This window comes from Apium graveolens, chromosome 4 (assembly GCF_009905375.1).
Source record: "Apium graveolens cultivar Ventura chromosome 4, ASM990537v1, whole genome shotgun sequence".
In the NCBI taxonomy this organism is placed as follows: domain Eukaryota; kingdom Viridiplantae; phylum Streptophyta; class Magnoliopsida; order Apiales; family Apiaceae; genus Apium; species Apium graveolens.
In genome coordinates this window covers 266,069,904-266,077,668 of record NC_133650.1, presented here as the reverse complement: position 1 = coordinate 266,077,668, position 7,765 = coordinate 266,069,904, and positions in this window count along the sequence as shown.

The following is a 7,765-nucleotide window of genomic DNA, read 5'->3' as shown; positions in this document are numbered from 1 at the left end:
ATGGCTTCAAGTCTTGCAACAGGAGCATATGTCTCATCAAAATCTATTCCCTCTTGCTGAGAATAGCCTTTAGCAACCAATCTGGCTTTATTCCTTATGATAATACCATTTTCATCCATCTTGTTTCTGAATACCCATTTTGTGTCAATAGGACTCTTGTTCTTTGGTTTGGGTACCAGCTTCCAAACTTGGTTTCTCTCAAATTGGTTTAGCTCTTCCTGCATAGCTAATATCCAATCTGGATCCAATAAGGCTTCTTCCACTTTCTTAGGTTCCTCCTGAGATAGAAAACTACTATACAGACATTCATCTTGAGTAGTTCTTCTTGTTTGCACTTTAGATGATGCATCACCAATGATCAGTTCAAAGGGATGATTCTTGGTCCATTTCCTTTGAAGTGGAAGATGTGCTCTAGATGAGGTGGCCTCAGTATTGTCATGATGTGAGACAGAGTGTTGACTAGTTGAAACTCCCCCTGAGTTGTTGGTCCTTTGCAGGGAACTTGGAGTTCTATCAACTTATGATGTAAATCGATTATCCGTTGATAAACTATGATCAACGGATGCTTCATTTAGTACTTCAACGGATGATACACCATGTCTTTCAACGGATACTGCATTGCCTCTATCAACGGATGCAGAATTCTGACTTCCAACGGATGCAGTATTTTGTGCATTATCCAAGGGCATGTTTTGAATCCCTTTTGAAGTGTTATCTCCATCAGTCTCCTCTTCACTATCATCACAATATATCTCAATGTTGTCAAATTTGAGTCTCTCATATTGTCCCTCATCTGTTAGTCCATCAATCTTTTTATCATCAAACACAACATGCACAGATTCCATAACAATGTTGGTTCTTAGATTGTAGACCCTATAAGATTTTCCAGCTGAATAACCAACAAATATCCCTTCATCAGCCTTTGCATCAAACTTCCCTTTATGGTCAGATTGATTCCTTAGTATAAAGCATTTACTTCCAAAGACATGAAGAAAGTTTAGAGTTGGTTTTCTTCTCTTGAACAACTGATAAGGAGTCATGCCTTTAGCTTGATTGATCAAAGAGATATTTTGAGTGAAACAGGCACAATTAACAGCTTCAGCCCAGAAATATGTTGGTAACTTTGATTCTTCAAGCATTGTTCTGGCAGCCTCAATTAAAGATCTGTTCTTTCTTTCAACTACCCCATTTTGCTGAGGTGTTCTTGGAGCTGAGAACTCATGCATGATTCCATTTTCTTCACAGAACAGCCTCATTGATAAATTCTTGAACTCAGTTCCATTGTCACTCCTGATATTCCTAACCTTCAGATCAGGATGATTATTGACTTGCCTGATGTGATTGATAATGATTTCACTTGCTTCACTCTTTGATCCAAGAAAATAGACCCATGAAAACTTTGAGAAATCATCTACAATCACTAAGCAATATCTTTTTCTTGCAATTGACAATACATTGACTGGTCCAAACAAATCCATATGTAGCAGCTGTAATGGTTCATCAATTGTTGTTTCAAGCTTCTTTTTGAATGATGCTTTCCTTTGTTTGCCTTTCTGACAAGCATCACACAAACCATCCCTTGAGAATTCAACAAGAGGAATTCCTCTTACTAGGTCCTTTTTGACTAGATCATTCATTGTCTTGAAATTCAAATGGGATAGCTTCTTGTGCCATAGCCAACTCTCAACTGAACTTGCTTTGCTGAAGAGACAAGTAATGGATTCTGCATTTGCAGAGTTGAAGTCAGCTAAGTACACATTTCCTTTTCTAACTCCAGTTAGAACCACTTTGTTGTCTTTCTTACTAGTGACAACACAGGCTTCAGAATTGAAGGAAACTGTATTCCCTTTATCACATAGTTGACTGATGCTCAGTAAGTTATGTTTGAGACCATCAACTAATGCAACTTCATCAATGATGACATTCCTTGTTGAAATCAAGCCATATCCCATAGTAAACCCTTTGCTGTCATCTCCAAAGGTTATGCTAGGGCCAGCTCTTTCCTTAAACTCTGTGAGCAGGGAGAAATCTCCTGTCATGTGTCTTGAACAGCCACTGTCCAAGTACCATAGATTTCTTCTATTTCCATGCACACCATAAAATCAATCAATTTGATTTTGGTACCCAAGTTTCCTTGGGTCCATTCTTGTTAGCCTTTCTCCTAGACTTCATTCCACCTGCATCTCTAGACTTAGGTAACTTTGAGTCAACCTTGGTCTTGGATGTAGTTGGTTGAGGTGTAGGGTTAGTCACAGAATCATTTAGCACATTTGGAATATGATAAGGCATGGATTGTGCATACATGTTATTCCACATAGGCATATTGTATGGCATTTGAGGCATACTAAATGCAGCAAGATAAGGATTGTTAAAATATGGCATGTTTGCAAAATATGCATAAGGATTCTGTTGAGACATAGTAGGCATAGCATGTAGAGATGATGCAGACATGTTAGGCATGGAAGAGGGTACAGTTATGGGGGTTTTCTTAATAGATTTGCAATTAGCAGATAGATGATTAACACTACTACAATGCACACAGCTTTTTCTAGGAGCATACCTATCAGGTGTGTAATTGTTATGTTTGTTAACACCTACCTTCCCATTTCTGTTAGACTTTCTTTTAGTTTCCTTTTTATCCTCAACCATCTTGAGCCTATTATTTAACTGTTCTAAGGTCATGTGCCCTATATTCACCTTACTGACATCTTTGGATGTGCTTGCTTCTTCTTTAACAAAGTTCTTGGAAGTTGAACCAAACTTTTTGTTGAGTTTCTTTAGATTTTCACTATTAGAAACATCTGCCTGTTTTAATTGAGGAACCTTCAACGGATGCTCATTTTCTTCCTTCAACGGATAACCTTCATCATCCGTTGATTCCACATCCGTTGACAGCCCATCAATTAATTCCAGTTTCTTTTTGTTTTTATCCCAGGCAGCTTCACAGAATGATTCAATTCCTTGGACCTTGGCAATTTGAGCACTAACATCCCTAGATGTTTTCCAGGCTTTAATCACCTCTTGCTCTCTCTTTAATTGATTAGAAAGTATTTCTACTTTCTTAATAGATTCAGCTAGTTCATTCTCAACAGATATACAATGCAGCTTGGTTTTCTCTAGGTCAATCAACTTATCTTCTAACATAGCATTTCTATTACTTAAAAACAGATTGTTCTCTTTAATCCTACTATTTTCTTTAGCAAGAGATTTAAGAGACACACGCAAATGATACAATTCAGTAGACATGTCATTAAAAGCATCATTGCACTCTTCTTTAGTAAGTTGTGTTACATCAGTAGTGATTACCTGAGTTGTTACCTGATTGCTTGATGAACTAACTTCATTTTCCTCAGAATCAGCCATGAGAGCTAAGTTGACATACTCCACATCTTCATTCTCTTCCTCTCCATCAGCTGCCCAATCTTTTTCTTGAGTAATGAAAGCCCTTTCCTTTTGCTTGAGCAGATCAAAATATTTCTTCTTGTAATCTACTTGGTCAAATTTCTTCTTTTCAGAAGTTGGCTTTCTGCACTCACTTGCAAAGTGTCCACTTATACCACAATTGAAACACTTGAACTTTGATTTGTCCACCATGTTCTTATGAGGTTTAGTGGCTCTAGTGTTTTTCTTAAACTTCATCTTTGCAAATCTCCTGGACAGAAATGCAAGATGCTCATCAACACTATCAGAGTCATCTTGACTGGAGTTGTCTTCATTCTCAGCAACTTGCTCTTTTCCTTTGCTTGATTCCTGATATCTTGTACCATCTTTGGAGTTTGATGTAGATCTCACAGTTTCTTGTCTGCATTCCCTCTCATTTTCAGCTACCAATGCAACTGAACTTCCTTTCTTTCTCCCCTTCTCCAATACCTCATCCTGTTCCAACTCTAGTTCATAAGTCTTCAAGATTCCATATAATCTTTCAAGAGTGAAGTCCTTATAATCCTGAGAGTTTCTTAAGGAGACAGTCATGGGTTTCCATTCCTTTGGCAAGGATCTTAAGAATTTAAGATTTGAATCCTTCACCTGGTACACTCTACCATACAGCTTCAATCCATTCAACAGCTTTTGGAATCTGTTAAATGTGTCATTTAAAGATTCATTTTCTTCAAAATGAAAATACTCATACTGTTGAATGAGAAGCTGCATCTTATTCTCTTTTACTTGTTCTGTACCTTCACACAGCAGCTGAACTGTGTCCCAAACCTCTTTGGCAGTTGAGCAATTTATCACATTATCAAACATATCCTTGTCAAGACCATTAAACAAAATGTTCATAGCCTTCTTATCCTTGTGGACTTCTTCTGTGTCTTCCATTGTCCATTCTGCTCTAGGTTTTGGAATGGATTGACCAACAACAATTGTGGCCGTAGCAACTGTGGCTACTTTGTGGGGAATGTGAGGACCATTCTCAATACAGTTTACATAACCTTCATCTTGGGAGAGTAGATGAAGGTGCATTTTCACCTTCCAGTGGTGATAACTGTCTCTGTCAAGAACTGGAATTTTTACTCCAATATCCTTCTTACTCATCTTTGTTAGATTCCAAGATCTTTAAACTCTTTGTTTGTCAAGAGCTTGCTCTGATACCAATTGTTATTTCTAGAGAACTAACAATGAGATTTACAGAAGGGGGGTTGAATGTAAATCTCAAAACTTTTTCAAGTTTTGAGCAGTTTATAAAGACTGTGTGTTCAAGATGAACAAGTGTGTGAATTGCTTTAAGCTGATACAGACAGATATATATTCAAACACAAATGTAAAGAACACAAAAAACCTTTAAAAACTTTTCTGGTGGATTTGTTGTTCCACCAGAGATGGTATTTCAGAAATTCTGTGATCTAAGAATTTGATCACAGCTGCATCCTAGTACAAACTAGATAATTTTTCTCTCAAGATTTTTCTAAACAGCTCTGGAAAAATTCTTATCTAATTACTAGCTACTACTTGGTTTATATATTACCAAGTGTACAAGTGAAGACAAAGATTAAAAATACAATAATAAAATAAGTTCTCCACATGTTTCTTCTCCATATCACTCAAGTACTTTGTTGACTATTGCCTCTTTGTACTAGAGTAGAACGGCTGCTTTTTCTGATGTTTCTGAAATTAGGCTGCCACATTTCAGTTATCTCTGTTCACCCACGTGCCTCTGTTTGTAGGTACAACTACCACTTATCAACGGTTAATAATCAGAACATCCGTTGAAGCTTTCATCCGTTGATGCACTCATCCGTTGAAGGATGTTATCCGTTGAAGGATGTTATCCGTTGAAGCTTTAGAGACATCCGTTGAAGCTTAGCTTCTCATCCGTTGAAGGTCTTTAAGTCATCCGTTGATACCACTTCATTTATACAAAATTACAAGGCATGAAATATTTACAATTGGCCTTCCTATCTGCATATCTTCTAGTAGTCAACATGACTCATAGTTTCTCTCAACTTCTAAGAATTACATCTTAAATACAGAGACTGAAATATGCTACAACACTAGACTTATTTCTAAGTAAAGCTACACCATCAACGGATAGCCAAAGTGGTCTTATCCGTTGAGGCTACAGACACTGAATTTCTACTTAAGTGTTTTGTTAAACATATCATCAAACTAATGCACATATATTCCTAACAATAATGTGTTTGAAAATTAGTCATTGAATGAAATGTATTCATGATATATTATATAAATAAAAATATATTATTTGAAATATAATGATTATTCATTTATATTTACATAGGGCCTATAAAGACTTCATTTGTATTTATTCGTTAATGCATTAAGCGAAATTATTCGTTAAGCCCATTGGACCAAGTTGTGACCGAAGAAATTTATTCATTAGACGAGGTTATACATTTATCAAACATTCATTTATCGAGGTTCTACTGTACCTAAAAGCTAAGCCACCGTTACTCGAAATATTTATGGGAGGAATTAACACCCAAAATACCCTTCACCTCTGCGTTACTAACATGTAGATACTCGTTACTCTTGTCTTATCTAATTAGGTGATAGACTGTTACAATGAGCAACCAAATAATTATCTTTATTAAGTCATAAAATATGTGCAAAATATGATTTCACATATTATCAATGTTTAGAATTTATAAAGCCGGTTCACAAATTAGGTCATCAAGACACATTTGTGATATACGTATAGGATAAACACATATATAAAATGTACATAATTTGTCCAGTTGAAAATACCCATTCAGATACATAATTATAAATTAACTACTTAAGGAAAATACTCCCAATTCCACATATAAAACATACAGATCCATACTTCATTTATCTTTACACTAAAATAAAGTATAAACTAATTACTAACATGGGGCCCTCCCACAGCCACAGGTGGTTCTAATAACCACGTGCCGCATTGTTACATTACGGGAGTATAGCAGTTTTGACTCAATGCGGACTGCGCAATGCTTCATTGCGGACACTGCTTTGCTTCATTGCTGGAAAAAATTTAGTTTTATTTTGAAATAATTATAAAATAATAGATAATAAATATATAAATAATTTTAATTGATGTTTGAATTACTAATTTATTTATTGTTTAGTTGTTATATTTTTATTTTGTATTTATATATTTCTATTAATAAATTCTTTATTTTAATAAACTATAACTTAAAATTCGCGAAATTACAGAACTGCCCCCGCTGTCGTAATGGGTCATTGCGGCTTCCGCAATGAGCCATTGCGGCAGACGAGACCCGGGTTTAACCCGTTTCGTTTTGAAATCCCTAATTTCATAATAACAAATACCTAATTCAGCTAATTCAGGCGATTTCAAGTGATTGGTGGTCATTTCAGGCGATTGCAACATAACAACACCTAATTCAGGTATGATACACACGTATACACACACACATATACACACACACATATACAAACACAGAGATACACACACAGTTACATACACATAACTACCGCAATGAAACAATGTGTATGGTTACTACACACATTGATTATATTGTGATTTTGTTCGTTTCTTGTTTGATTTTGTTCGGAAATTCGAATTTTTGTGAAATTTGTGTAATTATCGATTTGATTGCTTCGAATTAGGGTTGCATGATTCGAACTTCTACAACTTTTGTTAGCTGTTAAATTAGGTTTTGTATCTCTATCTCGTAGTTTTGTAATGTCGATATTAGTCGTTTGATGATGATTGAGCGTTGATACTTTGCTTATTACACTTTGATCGAAGTATGACATTTTGCGATCGCATCTCTCATTTTTACGATCTCTCGTTTTTACGATCAGTTCATAGATTTACTTTAGAAGCATTCAGTTTGAGGTGTGTGTGTATATGTGTGTGTTAACATGACATAATGTTTTAATTCTCAAACTGAGTAGATACAGAGCTCGCAGTGTGAGTCTCGACTTAGATTCGAAAGCAATTTTATTTTTTTATATTGCGAGATCGAGTTTTGATTTTGTCTTCGAAATTTGTTCATCATTTATCGGAATCAATCGTTTACTTAATTATCACTTTAATTGCTTCGAGCCGGTGTTATATGAATCTAACTTCTGCATCTCGAGTTCCGATTGCTAAGTGAGCCGTTGATTTAGGATAAATATCTCTATCTTCTGATTATATTATTAATTTGATGATGTGATCCTTTATGTATGCTCGTTTTATGTTTTCAGATCAAAAAGTATTTGTAGATTGTAATTCTAGTGTTTAGTGACCGACGTTGATTAAATTATCGTAGCAACTCATGAACCAGTTCCAGTGCTCGTTTTAATTGGGTTTAATTCAAAT